The sequence below is a fragment of the Octopus bimaculoides genome, chromosome 10, assembly GCF_046866305.1.
Source record: "Octopus bimaculoides isolate indiv1 chromosome 10, ASM4686630v1, whole genome shotgun sequence".
Classification (NCBI taxonomy): Eukaryota; Metazoa; Mollusca; class Cephalopoda; order Octopoda; family Octopodidae; genus Octopus; species Octopus bimaculoides.
Genome location: NC_142937.1, coordinates 60,714,207 through 60,741,159, shown reverse-complemented (window position 1 = coordinate 60,741,159; position 26,953 = coordinate 60,714,207). Strand labels below are relative to the sequence as shown.

General features: G+C 35.3%; 1 protein-coding gene across 2 annotated transcripts in view; it reads left to right on the top strand.

Moving 5' to 3' along the window:
* The window catches only part of LOC106880026 (WD repeat-containing protein 48), a 142,239-nt gene that overhangs the window by 262 nt on the left and 115,024 nt on the right, over nt 1-26,953 (top strand). The gene's annotated exons all lie outside the window — the stretch shown is intronic.

The window sequence follows — 26,953 nt, the reverse complement described above, 5'->3', positions numbered from 1 at the left end:
TTGTTGTTGGGGACCCAATTTGCACATTAGTAAATACGCTATCCTTTTTCACTGTTGACGAATTAATACTGTATCTTTTCTCACAGTTGACAAAAGAAAATGCATTCCGAAAAGAAATAACAGCCACCTAATCTAGTCGCGTAAAAGTATTATTGTTTCTGTAAATCATTCTGGTGGATCCTTATTTTCCTCTTTATTTATACATGCACTATCAACTTAGCCAGTCATGTTTTTGTATTTTGCTAAATTATCTGCTCTGTGTTTGAGCCTTCACTTGAATTATACATATGAATTTAAAATTTTTAATACGAGTAAATCAACAGCAAAATAAACATGCTTCAATTTCATATTGCATTCTATGCGTTATATTTAGAATGTTGACTTGGAAATAATATTTAAATATTCAATATTATTGTCATTTATTATACCATTGGAAATATCCCTGTTAGCTGACTGCTTCCACCACACCAAGGAGACAAATGGTCTGAAAGTAACACAAACTCAAACAGGACCTCTTAGAAATACCATTAGAAATCTTAGAGTAAATAAGAAACGAATCGAATAATAGATTTTAATGGGATAATAAAGTCACTTGTCTATTTCAGCCTGTTATTCCTTTTACTTCTCTATAATACCTTCCCTTTGCTCGCTTATGCTCTTGGCTTAGGCACATCCATTATATATATATATATATATATATATATATATATATATATATATATATATATATACATATACATATATATATATACATATATATATATATATATAAGATCTCGCACACAGAGGTTCGGTCAGCAAGATATAGAATTTATACAACGTATCCTTAGCTAAAAACTCAGTGATATACTACAATGAAGCTGTTGTGGTCCTTTATAGTCTTCCTTCGGTTTCGAACTATTGTTGATTTGCACTTCTGCTCTCTCTCTCACTCTCTTTCTTTCTCACATACATTTTATTTATTTATTATTATATATATTTTTTTCTTTTTCCTTTCATTACTTCCGTGCTTCTTGCTATTATATAGCCCAGGTCAACCCTGATAGAGCAAACTTATAATCAAAGCCATTCTAGTTAAGATCATCCCGTCCCTTTCATTGGTAATAATTTGAGGGAGATCTAGGTGCTATTTCTAGCTGGTGAAGCGACTGCGTAACAAGCCGCCTCGTTGGTTTTGTCGTTTTTTTTCTTATGTGGTTGTCGCTGTTTTCTTTTGACTCGATGTTATCATTGTTTTACCACCACCACCACCACCATCTCTACTGTGTTATCAGTCTTCCGACTTGTCTGTCCATCCATATCCATCGTTTGTTATACAATATGTCATTAAAGACACAATATTCATATACTGACAAATGTTTTACTAAAATAGTAACAAGCCACCAGACTATATATATATATATATATATATATATATATATATATATATATATACACACACATACACACACACACACAATATAATAGTCAATGTCTATTTCTTTTAATAAGTCCCTGATTTCATACTGTTGTCATAGTTGAAATGGACAGAAAAAAATGCACTAACACGTTTGTTTGTTATTCTATTTATAGGAATATTTGTATACTATTTCGTTTTAACCTTTATAATTTTCTTAGGAGAACTTATTATTCAGCCCTGTTACTCATTTTCTACTAGTTATTTCCCATGTGTATATCTGTGTTTGTTGTAGTTCGTGGTTAGTGGTGATTAATCGAAACTTGTTTATGTCCCTAGAGTGTCCTTTTTATTATTTTTTTTCTTCAAACTCGGGGGAGACATTGTGTCCTTCCAGAGTTTTAAACAATCTCTTTGGTATTTGTCGTCATCATCGTCGTCGTTGTTGCTGTTCTTGTTTTTGTTTCCACTTCCTGTTAGGAATTTGACCGATATATTCGAGCATTTAATGTTCTGAATGAATGCGGCTCGTTTGTGTATTCTCCCCCTTCTTTAAATTGTTTAGTACTATTTTCAGTTTTTAGACATATGCTTCTTACACACACACATATATATATATAAAATACACACACACACAGATACAAGCACGCGCACGAACATTTCCACGTATTTGCACCCTATCTCAAACTACCTTGTTGATTCGAGCCATCTCACGAGGCCTCTACATGGTCGATCGACCTCCTAGAAATAGCAGCCGGATCCTCCTCAAATCACACTACCATCTTGGAAAAAGGGAAGGGCAAATTGGATAGCATATTCCTAGACACCCTTAAAAACGACAGGATGGTCCTGGCTGGTACACCTTTGATTATAAGTCTGCTCATCCGGACTGACCTGGGGTGGGGATGGGTTAAACAATAACTACCGTGTTCTTTAGTTTCTTTATTAAGAGTATTTTAAGAATATTTGTGTACTTACAATGTCAACATCATTGTGTATGGTGTGAATGCGTATTATTAAGCTGTAATTAGTTTTGTTTAATGATTTCGCTTTAAATGATTTTATTTTTGTTCAACGAACAAAACAGTCCATCTCTGCGTGTGACCTCGAAATTTGTAATATCTTGTCGGATGAATCATGGTTTTGTTGTTATTACAGTCGAGACTATAGCGGATCGGACTAAAATGCAATTATACCATTTGTCATTGCCCCTCCAGGAACAGAGTTTTCATCTTCCTTAAGAGGAAGAAACAAAATACCAGCTCTATACTGAGATCTGGAAATAGTTCGTATCCTACTATATAGTTGGTCTTGTTGCTCAGAACTCACCATCACCACCGCCGTCATAATTTGTATTGTTATTACTTAAGCCAACTCGATCTGTTTCTAATCGAACACTTATAACCAAAGTTGTTCCCAGTCGTGACCATCACGTTTTTTTTTGTTGTTTTAGTTTTTTTTTTAATCGAAGATTCCATTTTTTTAAAGACGGTATGGTGTGATTTCAGGAACATTTGGCCGCTATTTCTATTATGTTAAACGACCGCGATGAAGCCTCCTGGTTGTATATGTTAGATACTATTTGATTATCAGAATGTTTACATAATCTTTTATGGTTTCTCGCGTTAGATATCTGTTCGCTGGATAACATAGTGTTGTCTCTGTTTTTTGTTTGTTTATGTTTTTATAAGCAATCCTCATGTATAAAGCTAATGTCATTTACGTCTCAAATTGATTTTTGACAAGTTTTCTCCCTCCCTCTCCACCGCATCCTCAATTGTAAACATTTCTAAACGCGAACGTGTCCTGTAGTCTTTATTGTTCTTTGTTATTGCTATTAGCATTTCGTTTTTTTTTTTTTACGAGACGACGACACTTTAAGAGGAGTCTGCTTTTCATTGCTTCTCGATGCATATTTATTCTTCTTTATTACTATTATCAGTAATTTTATTGGTGCTATTTTAAAAAATATCATGGATCGACAGAATCGTTTGAACTGGATAAAGATTTACGGGGTTTAGTTTAACGTTGTGTGTCCAGATTCAACCATTCTTCAAGGGTGGATAAAATAAAGTACGGCAAGACTTCCGCCCCCCCCCTCCCGTCGTCTTTCCTAAAGTACCAGTTAAGTATTGGGGTCGATATAATCGAGTTAACTCCTACTCCCGAATTTATGGCCTTGGCCCTATGTAAGAAATTACTCTTTATGGTATTTGATGCTTATATTAATTTTACACCGGGTTGATAAAAATCGTTAGCGCTTCGGGTAAAAAGGCCTTGCAGTGTTACGGTCGTTTACAATCGGAGTTCAAATACTGCCGGACTGAACTTGCTCTTTCATCCTTCCGGATTCGATAAAATAAAGTACTATTGCGATCGATATAATCGACTATATCCATTCCGCAAATTTGAGCTCTTGTGCTTATGTTAGAAATCAATATTATTGATTAAGAATGAAAAATATAGGATAGAAAGTGTGAAAAAGAAGGATAAAAAAGAAAAGAAAAACGTTTCTTAAAATAGTTTTCGTATGGGATTTAATGAAACTAAGAAGGGAACTCGACTAAATTATTTAAAGTTATTTAGCAGCTATACCTCACGAACCAACTATGACTCTTGATGCGGGCATTGGAACTGCTAAAGATAGCAGCCAGATCTCCCTTACCATAGTGTGGTAACGACTGGAATGCTTTTGATCATAGTGTCTGTTCTCTCAGGACTGATTTGGTGACTAAACACAAACAACTTGTACATACCTCAATAATTATTGTAAATTAAGAAAATAATTGTGATTTTTTTTTTATGTGATGCATGTGTTGTTGGATTGGATCGAGTACCTTTAATCAGATCATCACTGTTTAAATAGACCCCGTCCAACCCATGCTAGCATGGAAAGCGGACGTTGAATGATGATATATATATATATATATATATATATATATATAATAAAGTAAAGTTGTGGAATACCGTACGAGTGGAAATATATATGAAAGAAAGTTTGAAAATGCACTTATTTTAAAGATATTTATTTATTTAACCGGTTTCACTTTTTTAGAAAAAGATTATCAAAAGTCTTTGAGAATAATAAAAAATGTTAAAAAAACAGTTTGAATATTAAAATGCATATATACATTCTTTGATGATAATAAGAGGAATATATTTAAAGTATAAAGCTTTGTATGAACTTTGTTGTTTTACATACTGATTATCACACATTCTCTGATAATAAGATGAAAATGTTTAAAACAGTGTAAGTATGAAAATACATATATGGAAAAATACATATACATATTCTTTGATAATCGCAAAAATGAGGAGGAACTGACTTGGCACAAGAGAGAAAAAAGCCAGGTCAGTTCCTCCTCATTTTTGCGATTATCAAAGAATATGTATATGTATTTTTCCATATATGTATTTTCATACTTACACTGTTTTAAACATTTTCATCTCATTATCAGAGAATGCGTGATAATCAGTATGTAACACTACAAAGTTCATACAAAGCTTTATACTTTAAATATATTCCTCTTATTATCATCAAAGAATGTATATATGCATTTTAATATTCAAACTGTTTTTTAACATTTTTTATTATTCTCAAAGACTTTTGATAATCTTTTTCTAAAAAAGTGAAACCGGTTAAGTAAATAAATATCTTTAAAATAAGTGCATTTTCAAACCTTCTTTCATATATATATATATATATATAATATATATATATATATATATATATATATATTTCTAAACTGTCCAATAACTTAACTGACTGAAACTTTGAAGTCACTGTCGATAATATTCTCATTTAAGAATAATAAACTCGTACTCTGCAGAAGTTATAAATGAACGTAAAAACCAAACATTAACACACACACAAGCACATTTGTATATACTCAAATATGCACACACACTGGAAGCTTCTTATTATAGTCACAGAGATGTTATCAGCTGCTTATTATCAAAATTACTGGGTCTCAAACTTTTGCTTAATGTTATTAGCCAGTTGTTGAAAAGACTTCATCGGAAAATAATCACAGTAAACAACTTCCACTGTTCTTAGCTCACACATATATTACTTACTATCAGAGGAACTGAATGTAATGTGCAGGAAAGATGCCTGCACTGGTATGGATATGTGATGTATATGGAGGATGGCACTTGTAAAGTAGCACCGAGTAAACCTGTGCAAGAGAAAACCATAGGAAAATAGCAAAAAGATGACTTGGGACCACAAGTGGTAAGACGCTGTGCTGGAAAAGCGCCATCTAGCCCATGCAGGCATGGTCAAGTAGACATAAAATGATGATATATTGAATAGTAAATATAATAAATGTTAGCTCCTTGCCCCATCAATTGAAACTAGAATAATACAAAGCTCAAATCCTGTTCCAGGCAACTGGCTTCTTATTTCAATCTGGTCTACTTGAGAAACTAATGTGGAATTATTCACCCATAACAGACATGTTACTATTCATAAGAAGAATTCAGCTCAAAGCCAACATTTATGTAGGTGAAGGAGAATTGAAATTTAACCCTTCAGCATTTAAACCAGTCATTTTTGGCCCAAATATTCTACTTGTTTTATGTTCAAACTGGCTGCATCTGGCCTCTCCACCCAACCCTACAATATTCTAAAAATTAACAGCTACCTCATCAAAATCGCAAAGCTATGAGATAATGCATGATTAATTCGAAACATTGAGAATAATGTGAATGCTAAAGGGTTTAGCATGAAAGAAGGGGCTGGAACAGGTTTTTTTTTGCTGTAGAGGGGAGATATATGGCTACTTGTGTGGGAATAATTGAGGTGGGGCTGGAAAGAGGGATAAAGATGGTGGTGATGAGGTTTCAGTGTTGGACCTCAAGATATAAGGTGAACAGGAGTAAAGACAGAAGAGCAATAGCATTACTTTTGAGAGAATAATGGTGAATGCTAAAAGGTTAATCAACCTGTGGGACAAAAAAACAAACTTGGCTATCACTGAGATTTGAACTAACAACAGTGAAATATTTATTGGTCTGGATATTGTAAAACTTCCTGTCTAGCATTTTAGTCTCTATGCCAAACCTAGTAGTAGTGGTGGTAATCTCTTGTGACAATGTTGACACTAATATGTATGGAGGAAATAGTATTATTGGGGGGAGCTGCTTGGCAGTCTCTCAACTTGTTAGAAGAAGCAATCAGATATTCTATTAATGCCCAGTTTTTAAAAAAAAAACCAAGGTGTCATATTACATAATGTAGTCCTAGATACTTTTAAAAAGACAGTATGATCACTGCTGAGATATCTTCATTGACCCTGACTCTGTTCCAATCAGGAATGACCTTGGACTAAACAATGGGTAGTTATTTTATTAACCATTGCTATATGAAATGCAAAATCAAGCCCACAATATTTAATGTCAAATCTGTTAGGTTTTGAGTGCAATAATGCAAATCATCTCCACTGTGTCTCAAACTTTGCACTAATTTAATCCAGTTCTTTATTACTAATTAACTAACTATAGTTAACTCCACCCTTTGCTTAACAATTACAGTAATGATTTCTAAGATAGGTACAAGACCAGAAATATTTTAGGAGCCAGTGGTGATGTAATTGATTAGATGACGTAATTGCTTTCAGTTGATTAAGTCCACTCAAACAGAATGTGAATTGATAGACCTCAATGCCTTATTTAGTTCATTTTTTAAAAATATGTACATAGTATATGTAAAAAAAGAAAAGGTATTTGTGATAATCATATTGTTTCAAAGAGTCTAATGGATTCTGTGAAGTGAAAGTTTTTTTTTTTTTGTTTTTGAGAAAACTAGTGGACTATTATTCTACTTGCAACCCCTGTTGGAAAATGTAAGTTCTTCCCATTGGAAAACCCCATTATTCACTAAATTTGCAGAATGAATATGTGAATATTTGATTGATTATATTGTCCAGCTAACACAAAGCAGGTGTGATCAGGTCAATCATCACTTGACATAAACTGCAAGTTCAAAATGATCATCTGATAAAGATGTTACTCAAGAATAACATCATCTTTTCAGCATTGAGGCTACTCTGTCTTTGTGTCTGTTCATTGATACCTAGAAGATCCTCAACCAAATATTTTCCCTAATCTTTCTTGGTAGTCATTGTTTCATTTCCACATTTTATGTCTGCTTTCTCTATATTTGCATGGATTATATTGAGGAAGTTTTCTTTGACTGACTACTCATCTGGAAACCAGTTTTTCAATTAAAGTACATTATTCCACATCTTTGCACAACGAGCCATCAGCATAATATGTGTGTGTGTGTGTATGTATATATATATATATATATATATAGTGAATGATAAACAAATGTCCAACTATACTCCTTCTTCTTGACTCCAATTTCTTCAATTTTATATTCACACATGACGAATGCCCAAATTTAAACTTGGAAGTATATAATAATACTACCAATACTACTGGGTAATTCTGAAGGTGGACGAGCTCTATACTGTACTCTACCATGTTATATTCCTAACAGAATATAACACTATATATATATATATATATATATATATATATATATATATATAATGCTGATTACCTTGTTCTTAGAACTGAATCTATAGTAGAATTAGAAAAGAAATTCCAGGTATAGAAGCAAAGCCTGGAATCAAAGAACCAAGGTTCTCGTAAGCAGGATAATGGGTCTTATTTGATATGCACAGGCGTTGGCAGAAATTCAGTATAGTGTACCCAGTGCCGACTGAGGACATGTAAAGGTGCAATGAGATCGGAAGAAGGTTATCAGAGTAAGCAGACTTTATACGGCAGATGTACTGGAGCAATATGCAATAACACATGGAAAATTTTCTTGAATTCCTTGGAGAATTCTTAGAGGTACTAAATAGTTTTTGTTATCTAGGTGACCAAATTAGCAATGGAGGAAGGTGTTCTGAGAGTATAATCATTTGAATAAGAATTGGCTAAAGAAAGTTCAGGGAGTTTTTACCTATGTTGTTAACAAAATTTCTCTCTCAAAGTGAAAGGCAGATTGTATGATGCTTTTGTATGAATAACAAACAGTGCTATATGATGGTGAAACATGGGCCATGAATGCAGATGTTTATGTGAAGGCTAGAAAGAAATGAAATTAGCATGCCTCATTGCATGTGCAACATCACTGTGCATGAATGACAAGTTGCAAATATTTTCAGAGAAAAATTGGACATAAAGAGCATCAGATGTTGTGTGCATGAGAGAAGACTGTATTGGTATGGTCAGGTGATGAGTATGGATGAGGACAGTTGTATAAAAGTGTTGGTCACTAAATGTGGATGAAAACTGGAAGAGAGAGAGACTCAGGAAGACATGGGATGAAGTAATGAAGAATGAGCTTCGTGGGGAGATGATTGGTGATTTGCTATACTCAAGAAGACTTGTCCATCTCAGCAAAAATGAAGCACTAAAAGCCATTTATGTCTATGCCTCCGCACCTAATCTGTCTCTGATGACTCTTTTCTCCCCAACTCATCTTCCTAACACCCATCCTGCCATCACTTCTGAATGCATCACTATTCATTTAGTTGTTGTGATTATATGAAAGTGTAACTGCACATATTTCTTTCTCCTTTTGTGCTACCAGTTTTCACTCTTACTGAAACCACTTTCATTGCCCATATTCTCTTAATCAACCCATAGCAGCTTATTTTCTACTGAACACCCTTTCACTCCCTGTTTCCACTGTAAACCCCCTCATTCTGCCAATGACAGCACCACTACCTTGGTCCATCACTCACTAGTTCTACCTCTACATTCCTTTGACCTTGTCCTTGGCACTATGCAGCTCACTCGCAACCTAACCACTCACCCTATCCAATCCTCTTTTATATCCACCTTTGTATAACTTGAGAATATGCCCTGATACCTCACCATAGCCATCTTTCTTTCTCCAGTTTGGATAGCCATGTATCTTCTCTACAGCAAACACTTGTTTTCTGTCCCTCTATCATACTTCAAACTCTCATCACCTAGCATAAAGCCACTTCCGTCAATCCTCTACTCCACAGCTCAGTCGAGGGATCTTGTCTTGCAAGTTGCTTGGTGACCTCACTAATGTTAGTGCCACAGAAAAAATCACAGAACACACTCTGTAAAGTGATTAGTGTTAGGAAGGGCATCCGATCATAAAAACTATACCAAAGCAGACACTGGAGCTTGGCACAGTCCTTTGGTTTTTTTGTTTCAGTTGAACCATCTGACGCATGTCAGCATGGAAAGAAGACTTTAAATGATGAAGTTATGAATGTCTGTATGGTTAAGTTTTCTTCTCAACTATGTGGTTCCAGGTTCAGTCCCACTGAATGGCATCTTGGGCTAACCAAAATCTTGTGAGTGCATTTGGTAGATAGCTATAGAAAAGAGCCCATTGTGTGCATGTATATATGAAAGTGGTATCAAAAAGTTCCCAGATTAGTTCTATAGTGTGCCAACAGATGGCAGCACATGGTTGCATGCACAGTGAGTGCTAGCAGTGACCTTCATGAGGCAGTATGCCGAGTGACATCACTGTGTTTACTTTGCAAGTTGTGAAATTTGTGTTTTTGTGATCACGTGTATGCTGTAGTCTGAAGTTTTGTCAAGGACAGGAAGTTGAAAGATAAAGCCAATGTGAAATTTTGTGTTAAACTTGGATAGTCTGTTACAGAGACATTGAACATGCTTTGACAAGCTTATAGCAACAATGTTTTGAGTGGCACAAGCACTTCAAAAGCAGAGAACATCCCTGGGAGACTTGCCTTGAACATCACCTGTGTAAATATGGTATCATACATCAAGAATTCGTCCCCAAGGGTCAGACCATCAATCGAGAGTTCTACTGTGACATTTTAAAGCATTTGAGGGAGGACATTCAGCAAAAGTGACTGGATCTGTGGAGTGCAAAGAATTGGATTCTTCACTAAGCTCTCATTACTCGTGATTTCTCACCAAAAGCATGTTATCACTTCTGCACCTGCCCTATTCACCAGATTTAGCACCTGCAGACTTCCATCTCTTTCCCAACATCAAAATACAGCTCAAAGGTCACTGTTTTAACACTGTTGTTGAGATCCAGAGCAAAGTGCAGAAGGTCCTCAACTCACGGAAAACAACTTCCAGGCCAGATTCCAAAAGTGGTAGGAACACCGGGACCAGTGTATTGCTGTGCAAGGTGACTATTTCGAAGGAGATGATGTTAAAACTTAGGTAAATAAATTATTTCATATTAAACATAACTAGTCCGGGAACTTTTTGATACCACCTTGTATAATTGTATGTGTACACACACGTGCAGATATTTTTATACATCGTTGTCGTCGTTTAACGTCCGCTTTCCATGCTAGCATGGGTTGGACGATTTGACTGAGGACTGGTGGACCAGGAGGCAACACCAGGTTCCAATCTGATTTGGCAGAGTTTCTACAGCTGGATGCCCTTCCTAACACCAACCACTCCGAGAGTGTAGTGGGTGCTTTTACGTGCCACCGGCATGAGGGCCAGTCAGGCGGTACTGGCTACAGCCATGCTCGAAATGGTGTATTTTATATGTATATATATATATATATATATATATATATATATATATTTATGTATGTATACATATATGTGCATGTGTGTTTGTAAATATAAAATGCATGTATGTGTGTATCAATGCATGTGTCTGTGTTTACAATTGCACTTCTCAGAAAACCACCGAGCTATGCCCAATGATGTTGTTTCCTCTCTATCAGATAAATCATCTACTGGCTTTGTGCTTTAAAGATGTGGAAATTGATCTTCTTCGCTTGAAAAACAAGTATGGGTTAACAAGAGGAAGGTATTCATCTGTAAAACTATGCCTCAGTAATATATTTTCATCTAACCCATGCTAGCATGGAAGAAAATGGTCGTAAAATTGAACACACACACACACACACACACATATGTATATATATCACAGACATTTGACCAAATTGACGAGTTGTTCAGTGGGTAAGGCAATAATAAACGAGGAGTTATCCTAGGGTCCCTATTGCTCAAATGTTCAATTTATCCTTATTTGAGAGATGATTTAACTGTTTTTATTTTATTTGAATTTTGTCTTCCTCATCACAGACTAAATGTGTCAATGGGGCAAAGTTCCAAACCAATGTAAAGTGACATAGCAGCTAAAAGACAGCTCTGGGAAGAATGGAAGAAATAGGAGAGCAAAGAATAATATCAGATTGTTAAAAGAGAAGCTAGATGTCGGGTGTACTTAGCAACACGAGAAGTGGAAAGTGAAAGTGACACGAGGATGGGGTAGTGGGTGTTTTAAATTGCAAAGCAATTTGGATGTAATGGTAGTAGTACACTTGCTGTCACTGATGCTATGAGAAGAGGGGCAGAGGTTGCTGCATGTGGAGAATATGTGTGGATGAAGGAACTGCCCTAAGTTAACTCAACAGAGGGACTAGCTGCTAAGTTGGCAGCTGTAGTACATAACATTTGTTGACTTGGAGAAGCCTTTGGTAGAATATCCTGCTCTGTAGTTTGGTGGTTACTAAGAAAATCAAGTGTAAATGAATGGCCTGTAGCAGTAAGGTGAGAGATATCAATAGGTTAAACGAGAAATTTATTGTGCAGGTAGGTGTCCATCAGGGCTTTGTTCTCCACCCTATTCTCTTTAATACTGTTTCAAGGCCATAATAGCAGAGTTTGAAGACTGGCTACTTATGTGAACATCTGTATGCTGATAATCCAGTTCTTATAGCTGAATCTACCAATGAATTTAATAAAAAAATTCCGAACATGGAAGCAAAGCCTGGAATCAAAAACTAAACTTCCAAACACAAAAGTTTTTATCAGTAGGAAAGCAAACAAGAATCTACTACTATGTGGGAAGTGGCCACGCTCTATATATGGAAAAGGTGAATGCTATAGTGTACTCTGTTAACTGTGGGTGCACAAGAGATGCAGTGGAGTGGGATCACAGGCAAGTAGACTGAAGAAGGTCATTATAGCAGATGCACAACAGTAGTTGTAAGAGAATTCTTAATATACATTCTTTCAAATGTTTGAAAAGTTCTCTTAAAATAGCTGTTTAGCTTTTGATACCCAGGAGATCTAATTAACAATGGAAAAGGGTTTTTTGAAAGTGTAGTATCCAGAGTAAGAGCGGAGTGGGAAAAGTCCAGGAAACTATTATCTATAATGATGATGATAGATGCCAAAATTCAATAAAGCAACGTAACTGAGCCTTCATTCAATGTAAACCTGTCTTGCCAATCAGGTCCTGAATTGTAAGGCTATCAAATTTTTGTTTGTTAATCTTTGTCCTTCTGCCATCAGCTCTCATATCTTCAGTTGCTACATGGATTTATGATGTATTTAATGTCATTTACATAAACAACCACTACCTGTTTAAGCTGTCCCACATCAAGGATGATGTCTCTCAGAATTTAGTTTCTAAATGACAAGCCTCTTTAATAACAAATTTTGACACATTCGAAATCTACTTAATACTACCAGTTTCAGTTTGGTTGCAAAGTAATTTATGAATATACAAGTAATCTTAAGCTCTGTTTTCAGTTGGTTTATTTCACTCTATTTTGCTTATAATTGTGATAATTATAGTAAATAAGCATTTTGCCAATAGGTTGGGAGGTTTTACATTTCTCACCATGTGTTTTTCCTGTTTCTACAGATATTACTGTTTTGATTTATATTTTTACCCTACACCCTAATGAGACCTAACTTCGACTTAAAGGAGGTCAAAAAAAAAAAAATCTCAACCAAAAGGAAGGCTGAGAGAGCAAAGCACCAGCTGTAGATCTTAGGAATGTAATGCAAGTTTTATTGAGAGCGGGAAAATGCTAATAATATCAATAATTTTCTAATTTAGGTTCAAGGCTAGAAAATTTGAGAAATAGGAGTTAGTTGATTACATTCACCCAATACTTGGCTGCTTTTTTTTTTATCACACAATGACACTACAGGCTTCTCAGTCACAGGGCCATGGTTTGCTTGGGGCTGTGGGTAGGAAATGATTGCTCATGGTGCTACACAGTGGACACACCATAATTTATATGCATTCTAAGTATTGTTTATATACACTCAAAATATTGTATGTATTATCCCATTCTAAATATTATGTTATTCTGTGCTGGTGTTGTGTAAAAAAAAACCCATCTTGTACACTCTCTAAAGTGGATGCATAAGGAAGGGCATTGGGCTGTAGAAACCATACCAAAACAGGTAATTGAGCCTGGTATGGCTCCTAGCCTTGACAGCTCCTATCAAACCACTCAACCCATGTCAGCGTAGAAAATGGACGTTAAATGATGATGATAGAATGAGTCAAAGTTGAGCTGGATGGAATATGGATTCAGAATGTTACGGACTGTAACTAATGAGCTGAATAATCAATTACCAATGATTTGTATAGTGTGCTACAAGGACAATACATTTATAATTCAAGATGTAAAAACATTTGGGTGTTTACATAAACAACCATAATTTGCAAAATGCATATTATGTATATATCTCTTATTTTTTACTTGTTTCAGTCATAAGTCTGCAGTCATGCTGGGGCACTGCCATGAAGAATTTTTAGTTGAAGAAATCAACTCCTGTACTTTTTTTTAAGCCTGGTACTTTTTCTCTTGGTCTCTTTTTGCCGAACCACTAAGTTACAGGGTTGTAAACACACCAAGTTGTGTATTTACAACACATCAGTTGTCAGGCAGTAGTAGGGAATAAACACACTCTCTCTCTCTCTCTCTCTCTCTCTCTCTCTCACTCACACACACACACACACACACACACACAGACACACTTATATGTATGTATACAATATATTTCTTTCAGTTTCTGTCTCCAGAATCCACTCGCAAGGCTTTGTGGTTGGCCTGAGGCTATAGTAGACATTTGACTAAGGTGCCATACAGTGGGACTGAACTTGGAACCATTATGGTTGAGAAGCAAATTTAGTATCACACGGCCATGCCTGCATCAATTTATGCATAATTTGGACAGATTTGCATATGCAAATGTGAATAACACATTTTTTTTTCATCTATACAATATGTGTGTGTGTGTGCAGTTTGCTTTATTACTGCATATTCTCTAGTTGTATTCTCTCTGCAGAGTCTTGGACTAGTGTCTGCCATAGTAGCTTCAGGAGACTAATGCTTTGAGAGTGGATATGATAAACTGAAACCGCATGAAAATCTGTCGTGTGTGTGTGTGTGTGTGTGTTCATGCACGTGTGTATTTAGGTAGCTGTTTGCATTCTGTGCATCACACACAAACGTTTAGCTAAAAATTGTGTTACTTGTGACATTCTTTGTCAACAAAATCATCATCTAGCGCTGTACTTTTGAAGACAAGTAGGATATAAAATCCTACTACAAAAGTAGGATAAACATGTATTAGTGACGGAAAGAGCACCCAACTATAAAATACCTCAGTAATCTTTGTTCAACCTGTGCTAGTATGAAAAGAAAAATATATGTAAAACAAGCAAATGATATACACAGTCAAACCAAACAAAGGAGCCTTTATGTGGTCACTCAAACTGCTAGGAATAGTAGCCAATTTTCTTCAAATGACATGGAACCTTAAAAAAGGAAGGTCATGTTGACGTGTGTAATCCAGGATATACAAGATAAAGTAGTCTTTGAATTAGCTTTACTCATTGGTCAGAAGCTGAAAGAAATCTGTTGTATGTATATAATTTATTACTATAATATATATATATATATATATATACACACACACACATACACACACACATATATATAATTATAAATGTGTTATGAGTATTATAGGATACAATCTTATATAAACCCAACTAACAGTTAGAAAACGGAGAAGAGAAGATGTTAAAAGTTTTTATAAATTTTTAATCCATTCAATCATTTCGAATGATAATACTGACATGCAAGAAAACATTTTATTAAATTAATTTAATTATTATTATAATTAATTAAATTTTTTCCATGTTTTCTTGCATGTCAGTATTATCATTCGAAACGATCGTATGGATTAAAAATTTATAAAAACCTTTAACATCTTCTCTTCTCAATTTTTTAACTGTTAGTTGGGTTTAAATAGGATTTTATCCTATAATACTCATAACACATTTTTAATTGTCATATTTTCATATTTTAAATACTTGCAATAGCAAGTTACTACTTTGATATGAAGAATCTTTATTAGAAATCTAACGTTTTGGCCTCCCCAAAACATACAAAATTGTTCTACTTTGAACTAATTTTTCTCACACACACATTTATACACACACATGCACACATATGTATGTGTGTGTGTGTGTATATATATATGTATATATACATATATATATATATATTATATATATATAGCTTCATTATGCATTGTAACTGCTGAATCATATTGGTAATTCAGGTACTACCTATTTAAATAAAAGTTTAAAGAATTGACTGCTTCATTGCTATGCAATGTATGTTTTAAAATGAAAATTGTGTATTGTTTGTGGAAGAGATTTTTCTTTTTTTAATTGTTTAGACAAGAGCCTCTGACACTAGTTGGGAAAAGGGGATTAGATATCATGATTCAAATGTGGGGTGCCCTCAGACCAAATTCTTGCAACAGATGAACTACTAAAGACACACCAAGCTTCATATGGTTGTCATGTTAATTGACAGATTACGTTTGCCACCTGAAATGGTTGTATTGAAGTAAATGACCATTTCTTCCATAGGTATGAAGTCCTATTGAAATGAGCAATGAAAATTATATTGATAAATGTTAGCAATTTATGAGCTTTTGATATCCAGTTTTCATTTATTTGGTCATTTGATGAAGTACTGTATGGATTAGTTGATTTAGTTTGAGATTTTAAACTATGTGAATCAACTAATTAATTCTTCTGGATGCTGTATAATGAAAGTGTACATCATAAATTCATTAAAACATCTGGTTGTTGTCACAAAGTCTTATAGAACAATAGCTGTGTTGATTTTTGTTAGGGTTTTATTTCTGCAAGGCACAAAGGTGTTCCTTTTAATCCCTGTAAAACATTAATTTAAAACAGGTTAGGATATAATCATATGAATTGACCCAACAACATTACTGTATTTTCCGGTATGCAAGTCAATGTAGCACATGATATAAACATGTAGTGTTAAATATTCAGACATCATCACTTTCTTTCCAAATCCTGCTGTATTTCACATTGACTTTTTCGTTCTCCAAAGTTGTCTTGGTGTACAAGTCAACCTACCATTTTTGACTGTAAATTTTGGCCTGAAAAATTCAATTTGTATGGAAAATACAGTACCGGTGAAATTTTCTTGTACTAGCCGGATAAAAGCAAATGTAACTTCAATGGAATTTGAACCCTAACCATAGGGAAAAGATAACTAATTAGGTTAAATTATCTGGCCTGGTTCTCTCAGCAATCCTAGATTTATGAAATATTGAAGTTGTGTGTGTGTGTTGAGATAATGTAATGTTTTAAGTGGTTTCACTACTTCTGTTCTTGGAATGTTCCACTTTTAGCATCTGACTCCCCTGTTTCTGTTGTTTGAATTATCTCATTCTTAGGGAGTTAAAGATTTCCACTCTTGAGCTAAAATAATTTGTATCATGGTATAGAGTAGTTATTGGCAACCTGCAACCCTTTAATATTTGTGTGTGTGTGTGTGTGTATGGTACATATAATGTCATGATTATATAAACTCTAACTTTTTTAACTAAACTTAAGGCTTAGCTCTGTTAATTTGAACATCTATTATCATTAAGTGTTTGTTTTCCATCCTGGCAGAGGTTGGACAGTTTGACAGGAATTGATAGATTAGAAGACTGCACGAAATCTGCTGCCTGTTTTGGTGAGGTTTCTGTGGCTTGATACCCTTCCTAATACCAACCACATTACAGAATGTGCCCTCATTATCAAATCTTAATGTTTCACTAAATGGAATATATATAGTTATTGTTATATCTGGGAAGAGCTGTAATTGATAAAACCTATAAACACATTCACCAGTTGCTGTTTGTCTGTATTTCACTTCTGTTTTTTCAAAACAATTGATGTTTATCTATAGACAAGCAACATTTTTGGGAAGTGTTTTTATAGGCTTTATTAATTATGACTCTTTTCAACTATAACATTATTGACTTCAACATATGGTTTCAGATCAAAACTAAGCAAATTCAAAATGGGAATATTTGGTGTTTTCTATACACTCTATGATGTTTAGGTTAATCTTATAAATGTGTATCCTGGTTTTTGATGAGCAATATCCCTTCAGGCTTGCTGTGAGTAAAGGCTTACCTATACCTTATATAGACGAAGGAGCATTTCAATTGTTAACAGTGTGAGAAAAGACTGAAATCCTGAGAATATCTCTGCAGTCACGATGTGGACTGAGACTTTGGATGCTGGTGATTTGGAACGGCTGATTGGTTATTGAAACTGTTTTAGTGACACTACCTTTTGGCATTGGAAGCAAATACCTACACACATGCACACAGGCGCAGAAATATACACATACAAAGAGAGAAAAATGAACAGGGTTGATGTAAACAGTTGCCCCTCTCCTCATATGCATAAAGAGGAATATGCTCACACACAAAGTTGTGGCAATTACTGGTGTTATGCAACTGGAACCCATGCCGGTGGCATGTAAAAGCACCTATTACATTCTCAAAGTGGTTGGTGTTAGGAAGGTCATCTAGCCGTAGAATGGAGTCAGATTGGAGTCTGGTGCAGCCTCTCAGCTTACCAGCCCTGCTCAAACCATCCAACCCATGCCAGTATGGACAGTGGACACTAAGTGATGATGACATAAACAGAGAGAGAGAGAAAGTGAGAAGAGAACATGAAAAACATTAAAATGCTTGGTGTCAGATAAGTTTGCATCAAATTAGTGATACCAGATATGCAGTGCCAAACATCTGTGCCAAAATGTCACATACCCATCAGAATAATGGTTGATTTTTGTCATAATCTTCTATTACACTGTGTAACAAAATTTTAATTGTTTCTTTTGTCTTTGGTCAGTAAGTATTATTTCCTATTTGCTTCTATCTAGAAATCAAAGGAAATGACTACTAATCCCTTCAAACTTTGCTTTTGCGACCTTGACATCAATGTTTTGAGACTGACCTGTTTTCCATTACGTTTCAGACAGATTCAGTGCTGAGTTGCTGAAGCAGAAATATCATTATAGCAAATATTCTGCTGAGTACCACAGATTTGCTTGTCAGTTGCTTCACCATAACCACTTGAGCATGTCTCTTAGTGGCTGACAATATGTCTCTGATCATGAGCTGGAGTAATGGGACAGCATCATAGCCACGTGTCAAGAGATTCTTTGGGGTTTGAATAAATGTAACAGAAGCAAAGTTTGAAGGAAATACTGGCCATTTTTCGTACTTTTTAGGGGTAAGTAAATGGGAAATAACAATTGCCGCATAAGGGAAAAAATCATGTCACACAGTGTTATAATTCCATTCATTTTAGTCTTAATCTCTTCTATTGTAATTCCATTCACATCAAGGAATGTGGATTGACCCTCTGCTTGACTGGCACTTTCAGCTCTGAGAGGATGCAAGGTAAAGATGACCTCAGTGGAATTTGAACTTAGAGCATATAAGATTGTAACTAAATACTGCAAGATACTTTCTCTGATACTCTAGCAATCTCGCCAAATCATCATTGCCTCTAGTTTTGAAATGTTTCATTCATGAACAACATGAATAACCAATAAATTGAAGGAAGTGGCCTGCTTTAGCCAGCACATATTGAAGAGTGATGTTACTTCTTGATTAAAATAGACAGTATTGACATTGTTTTTCGTTTAAGCAAAATGTTTTGTATTTAGGCATTAGGACACAACAAACATTTATTTGGGCTGACATGAGTCACAGTATGGTTGTTCAACTTGCTAGAAATGGCAGTAAAATCACTACTAAAACACACCCTCCTTTTAATCTAAAAAGAAACCAGCACATTGATTAATGTTGTCTTACATTTATATCTAAGTAAAATATGGGTTCATCATATGGTTGCTCAAATTGCTAGAAATTGTAGCCAAATCACTCTCAAACCACACCCTCCTAGTGATTTAAAAATAATAGGTATATACATTGTCCAAATAAAATACAGGAAAATCATGACTGATTTTTATCATGTCTGTTGGATCCTGAAGTTAACCCCTTAACATTCTGATCACTGTCAAATGTAATGCTTATTTATTCATATTATTTTGAATCAATCATGCTTTATCTTGTTGCATCAAGATTTTGATGACTTGATTGTTTATTTCTAGATTGACATTGTTGGGTAGGGTGTGAGAGGCTGGATTTAGTTGGTTCAGACATATAGCAGGTAGAATATTTGGGCTGGATATGACCAGTTTATGTGCCAAAAGGTTTAACAATAATAATATCATGTAATTTTTATGTGAAGCTATAAGGATAAATGAATGTATAGGAAATATTTTCACTAACATTCTAAACTAAAACTGGAGATACACTGTTAAAAGCGATATTTCATTGATAGTTTCATTTAGGATAAACAAAGAATTTCCATTCATTCCATTCATTGTTGTAAGTAATGAAAGCAAATGTGATGGTTGTGTTTACAACAGATTGAGCTACTAACAAATTTAATTTGTATGCTATTTAACCAATGAGTGTGCTATAAATTGTCTTATTTAAGGCAAACTGTCTGTGGTACATTTAGTAAGTAGTCTAATTGTATTGACATGACAAGCATGTTGGGAAGAGTGATTTCTGTCTGTAGCACTATTTACTGTTTTATCTTTTATTGTTTGTTTCTGTCATTGGACTGCAGCCATGCTGAGGCACCCCCTTGAAAGACTTTTGTCAACTGAATTGACTCCACTATACATATGCATTAGGGTGGGTGGTTTGACGTGAAGGTGGGGTTAAGACAAGGTTGTGTGATGTCTCCATGGCTGTTTAATCTATATATAGATGGTATGGTGAGACAGGTGAACGCTTGAACCATTTGTAGGGGAGCCCAAATGGTGGGTGAGAATGGAGAGAAATGGCAGGTGAGTCAGTTGTTGTTTGCTGATGATGCAGCACTGGTGGTGGATTCGGAAGAGCAACTGAGGAGACTGGTGGTAGAGTTTGGAAGAGTGTGTGAGAGGAGGAAACTGAAAGTGAATGTAGCTAAGAGTAAGGTGATGAGATGTTCGAGTGATGGAATGGCTGGTAGGATGGATGTGAGTATAAATGGTGAGATGTTAGAGGAGGTGAGTGTTTTTCTGGGATCACATGTTACGGTGGATTGGGGATTGGCTGAGGAGGTGGGATATAGAGTGAGGGAGAGGAGTAAGATAGTTGGAGTTGTGAAAGGTATGCTGAGAGATAAAGCGTTAAATATGAAAACGAAAAGAGATTTGTATGAGGGCATGATTGTGCCGAAAATGTTATTTGGTGCAGAAATGAGGGGTCTGAGAGAGGCAGAAAGGAGGCGACTAGATGTGTTTGAGATGAGATGTTTGAGGGCTGTGGTTGGTGTGACATGGATGGACAGGATGAGGAATGAGGAGGTGTGAAGACGAGCAGGAATGAGAGAAAATCTATGTATCAGAATGGATAGACGAATGTTGAGGTGGTTTGGCCACATGGAGAGAATGGATGAAGAGTGAATGGTAAAGAAGGTGATGAAGGCAGAAATGGTAGGCAATAAAACCAGAAGCAGACCTTGGTTTGTGTGGATGGATGTAGTGAGGAAAGCTTTGGTGGTTAGCGGTGTTGGAGTGAGAGAGAGGCAAGAGAATTTATTAATGATAGGAAAGCTTGGATAGTGTTTGTGGATGAATGAGTGAATTGATGTTGCTCAAAGGGGTATGGAACCAGCATGATGCGGCAGGGGTAAACAGCATTTGATGTCGGGGCCCCACTGCTGATATGCCTTGACCTGAGCATAGGATGGGGCTTGCCTCTGAGCTGGGAAATGAATGGAATGCCTGGCATGTGTCTTGTTGTAGCCTACCCCCCCCCCCCATGGGAAATAGGCCTTGGTAAATGAAAAAAATATGAAACCGGCTTCTTCCACTTTTCCTCTACCAAATCCACTCACTCGCAGCTGTTTCTGATATGCTTTTTTAGGTGAGTTCATGGTTCCATTTATTCAGTCGGTCAATTGATCGACTGAAAAAAGTGAATGATCTTTACAAATACTGTCTTCAGAGTCTGCACAGCATGTACCAAAGTAAATGGAAAAATAAAAAGTAATAAAGATATAGAAAGAGGAGCGAAGACAAAAATTTTCATATTTTTGTTTGCATTTACTTTGGCACATGCTGCGCGAACTCTGAAGACGATAGTATTTGTATACAGCATTCACTTTTTCCAATCGACCTGTTGAATAAATGGAACCATGAATGCACCTAAAATGCTTAATAGAAACAACTGTAAGTGTAAGATACACAAATGAATAAATGTGTAAAGCCTATTATTTGTGCCTTTTCTTTTATATATATACATATATATATATATATATAAGAAAATCGATGCTAAGTAGTGGATGATATTGAGAATAGCTTCAGTCGTGATGGAACCACCTGAAAACTGAGATGATTTTCTTTGTCCAGTGAATATTGGCTTACCTGACATGTGGTCTGGTGATGTTTGCAGCTGACATTGTTTAATGTTTACAGGTGTACTAAAGGGCAACTTTCATTCTAAACCGTGGATTGTTTGTGTTGGTATTCAAAAGTAAACCTTTTTGAATATAATTTCAAGACATTTAATATTGACTGCATATCTAAAAATGACTCACTCTTCTTAAACGAGGCTTTTCACACACATTTTCTTCAAAAGTTCTTGTCTCTTTCTCTTTCTTTGTCTATCTTTTGCCTTCCACCAACACTCTTTCTCTCTCTTTTCCTCCCTAATACTTTACTTCTTCCTTCATTCTGACTTCCTATCTGTCCTTCTCTCATCTCCAGTCCTACAGGATGTTGACTGATGAGGAATTAGCTATGAATTTTCTGTATGTTGTGTTTTTGTTAAATTTTTGAAACCTATCTATCTATCTATCTACTCTCTCTCCTTCCTTTCCCGAGCGTCCAATAACACTATCCGTATCACGTCCTCACTTTGTTGTTTTTTGTGTTTTTTTTTAACTATATATATATATATATATATATATATGTGTGTGTGTATGTATATTTATAGCTGTTGGAATGCTTGTGTGATTAAGAAGTTTGCTTTGCAACCATGTAGTTTTGGGTTCAATCACATAGTATGTTACTTTGGGCAGGTGTTTCCTATTACAGCTTCAGGTTGATCAGTACAAGTAAAATTTAGTAGATGAAAATTGTTTGGAAACTTGTGTGTGTGTGTGTGTGTGTGTGTGTGTGTGTGTGTGTGTGTATCTGCATTGACACTGTTCAGTTATCAGTAACAATGTTTATGTCCCCCATTCAGCAGCTCAGTTAATGTGAATCCACAGTGAATTAGCTTAATTGAAAACAAGTGTGGATCAGCATAACAAAAGGCATTCAGTTGTACAATACAGCCTCAACAGTATTCCACCCCATGCCAGCATGGAAAAAGAGTGTACATGAAGGTTGATGACAATGATGATGATAGTATGTGTGTGTATGTGAGACAATTTCACTGTTCTGTCATTGAGAAGTTATATAATATTAAAACAAGCATTGCCACATCCAGTGGTACTTGTAGTGTGTGCAGATTTGTTAATATATAAACAATATCCAGAATAGAGGTTGGCCAAAAAGATACAAAGTGCTTATTAATATATTGATATAGGGTAGTAGGGTTAATAGATGAAATGATCAAGCTCATGAGAAAAGCTGGATAAAGGCCATTAGGCAAACCTATTGAACCGATTCATGGGGGAAAAAAAAAAAAAAAATCAATCAATGCTAAGTAGTGGATGATGATGAGAATAGTTTCAGTCATGATGGAACCACCTGAAAACTGAGATGATTTGCTTTGTTTGGTGAATGTTGGCTAACCTGACATATGGTCTGGTGATGTTTGCAGCTGACATTGTTTAATGTTTACAGGTTTTCTAAAGGGCAACTCTCATTCTGAACCGTGGATTGTTTGTGTTTGTGTTGGTATTCAAAAGTAAATCTTCTTTCGAATATAATTTCAAGACATTTGATATTGACTGCTTATCTAAAAATGATTCACTCTTCTTAAATGAGGCTGTTCACACATTTTATTCAAAATTTTGTCAGGGGCATTTGGATGTTTTAGTATTAATGGTATTCACATATATTCCAATTATGTTGCATTGTTAGTCAGTGGTAATAATTATATATGATATATAAATTATCTTTTGGCTCCAACATTTTGAACATAATGTCTCAATAATTTTTCTCTTGTGTTAAATTTTAATATTTAAAGTGTGTGTGTGTGTGCATATATATCTATATCTATATATAAATAAGCAATTAGAATTTTTTGAGCCCTGCTAAGTGTCATCTATATGGAGAATCTCTGGATCTCAGCTCTGAACTATATATGTATATATTAATGTTTATTTTTATGTTCAGTTATAATAAAAACAATTTTACATTAATCTGATGGGTTAGTTGTTACTTTTGTAGAGTACATATTTATCATTCAAAAACAAGAATATTATTGACAGTGACTTCAAAGTTTTGGCCAGTCTGATGATGACTTAACTGGCCGAAACTTTCTGTCAATATTCTTGTGTAAGAATAATAAATAAATAAATAACATTAGTATATCTTGTGACACCAACAGTGTGTCAGTTAAAAAAATCTACACAACCTTTAATCCATATACCAATCAATTCATAAGTTGTCCTCACAAAACTTAAGTGATAGCAGTACATTTGACATTGGTTACTAGATGAAGATTCTTATTACTATTTGTAAAATCAGCAATTTTTGAGCTTGTCCAGTTCAAGTCTTTCATTAGTTAGTAATGTCCATAGTTGCTGGGTCCTAAGACTTTAGCTGTAGTACACTTTGGCAACTCAGTAATCCTGATCATTGACTTCACAAAGTTCTTCTATCCAGCATTGGTGGATGATGTGATTCATCAATAAATGGCTTTCTTGTTGTCTGCCATTGCTACACCTGTAACCCTAGGTTGGGTGGCTGTTTGGTGCTACGCTTTGCTAAAAAGCAGCCTGTATTTGATCCAGGACAGCCTGTTTCTATATTCAGTGCTAACCTCTATATCTGGAGGCTGTTCTGTCTACCATTTGGAGACTAAAGGTGATGTAGCTCTCTCATCATCATCATCATCATCATCATTTAACATCCATTTTCCATGCTGGTATTGGTTGGATGGGTTTGACAGGAACTGGCAAGGTCAGGAGCTGCACCAGGTTCCATAGTCTGTTTTGGCTCGATTTCTATGGCTGGATACCCTTCCTATTGCCAACCACTTTACAGAGTGTACTGGGTGTTTCTTTACTCGGTACAACTTTTGAAAGTTGCTCAAGTTTTCAAACTGGATTTACGTTGCAGCTAACATTTCATTTATTAGTCATTATATTTTAGTCGTATTTTGGTTTACATTATGAGGAACACATTTTCAAATCCTGATTCAAAAGCATTGTTTTGTCTCTTTATTTGTCAAAATCTTTCAGTTACCTTCTAAAAACTGCTTTGACATTCATCTGATGGCAGTTAGCAGTGTACACTGAATCACACTTTCATAATAAGAAACACTCTATCTGTGCCTATTTACAAAAATATATTGTAAAAATTTTCCCTTCATTAACACACTGTACGACTGGCTAGATAAAACACTCTAGGGTCAGTTTAGAAAGCATTAGCTTCACACACCATGAAATGTATCACCATCATCATTGTCATGGTATTGGCACTACTAACCTGCTCCATTGCTTAGTCCTAAGAGTTTTATTTTGTTGCAATATCTCCCTATTTGTGCTTTGGTCATTGCATACATATTTATTGATGTTGTGTTGGATACATGATCATTCTTTAATGAGGGTGGGGAAAGTTAACTGAGCAACTCGGTTTTAGTAATGAGCTGAATATAACAATGAATTCTCTATCAGTGTCCTTTTATATACTCACTGTTCTTTTGTGATATATAAATTGGATGAAACCAGCTTTCTGGAAATTTGAGTTTCTTTTATTGATTGGGGTTGCATTTTCTTTTGTTTGTTTTTGTTTTATGTTTAGCCATATGTAGAAGGGTCAGAGGGTGGTGTTTGAATCAGGCAAAAGATAAAGTGTATCACCCAAGCTTGAAAATATTCGAAATACATACTGAGTGGAAAGCACAAAATGAAGAAATAAAATGGGTGTATTGTGCAGTATATAGAATTTTTGTAATGTGTGTGTGTGTGTGTGATTGAACTCTTCTTTCATGAGAATATGTTTTTGTGTTGATCTCTGATAACTACTATTTACTTAGAAATTAGTTTATTATATTAGCTTTTATGTTGCAGGCATTGTGGTGCATTAGTAATTTCTCTGCAAATTAATTCTATGACCTGGTTTCATTTCCTATTTAGATTGCTAATATCATTGGGTAAAGCATAAATGCCACAATATTTTATGTTGTTTGTGGTGTCCTTGTTTAGTGTAAAGAACACAGTACTTTCTCCTGTGAAAGAAAATTTGGTTGAATGGTAGTATAACTAATCAGTCAAATGTTTGTTGATTTTGTTGAAACTGAAACAAATGCTAACTAGAACACAACAACAACAACAAGCACACTAAGAAAATAAACAGGTTCTGCACTGGTTTATTTTATGTTGTATGTTGATGGGCTCTAGCTTTCTTGATTTCAGTTTCATCTTCATTGTAGTCTTTTGGTATTTTCTCTGCTCTGTTGTATAGCTAGTCTATCACGCATTATTGATTTCTTCCTTTGGCAATAGGCCGATTTTTGTTGGGGAGTGTGTATAGCCATTCATATCTACCCCACCATATATTCAAAAAATATTACACCAACTGTGAAAGCATGAAAGTTAAAACTGACTTGAAAATGGTAGAAGTTTAACATTAAATCTTATATGATATTTAATTCAGTTCTTTGCCACTTGTGCCAACTAACTGCTTTTCTTAAACTTTTCAATGATTAATTCTTTTTAATCCACAGTGCACTGTGTATCATGTTTGAAACCCTGGCTATACCTTTTTTTTAATCAGCATACAATTTCAGCCTCACTATGAAGATAAATAAAATGGTTTATGCCATAGATTTTATTTATAGGCGCAGGAGTGGCTGTGTAGTAAGTAGCTTGCTTACCAGCCACATGGTTCCAGGTTCAGTCCCACTGCATGGCACCTTGGGCAAGTGTCTTCTACTATAGCCTCAGGCCGACCAAAGCCTTGTGAGTGGATTTGGTGGACGGAAGCTGAAAGAAGCCTGTCGTATATATGTATATGTATATATATATGTGTGTGTTTGTGTGTCTCTGTTCGTCCTCCCAGCATCGCTTGACAACCGATGCTGGTGTATTTACGTCCCTGTAACTTAGCGGTTTGGCAAAAGAGACCGGTAAAATAAGTACTAGGCTTACAAAGAATAAGTTCTCGACTAAAGAATAAGTGCTCGACTAAAGGCGGTGCTCCAGCA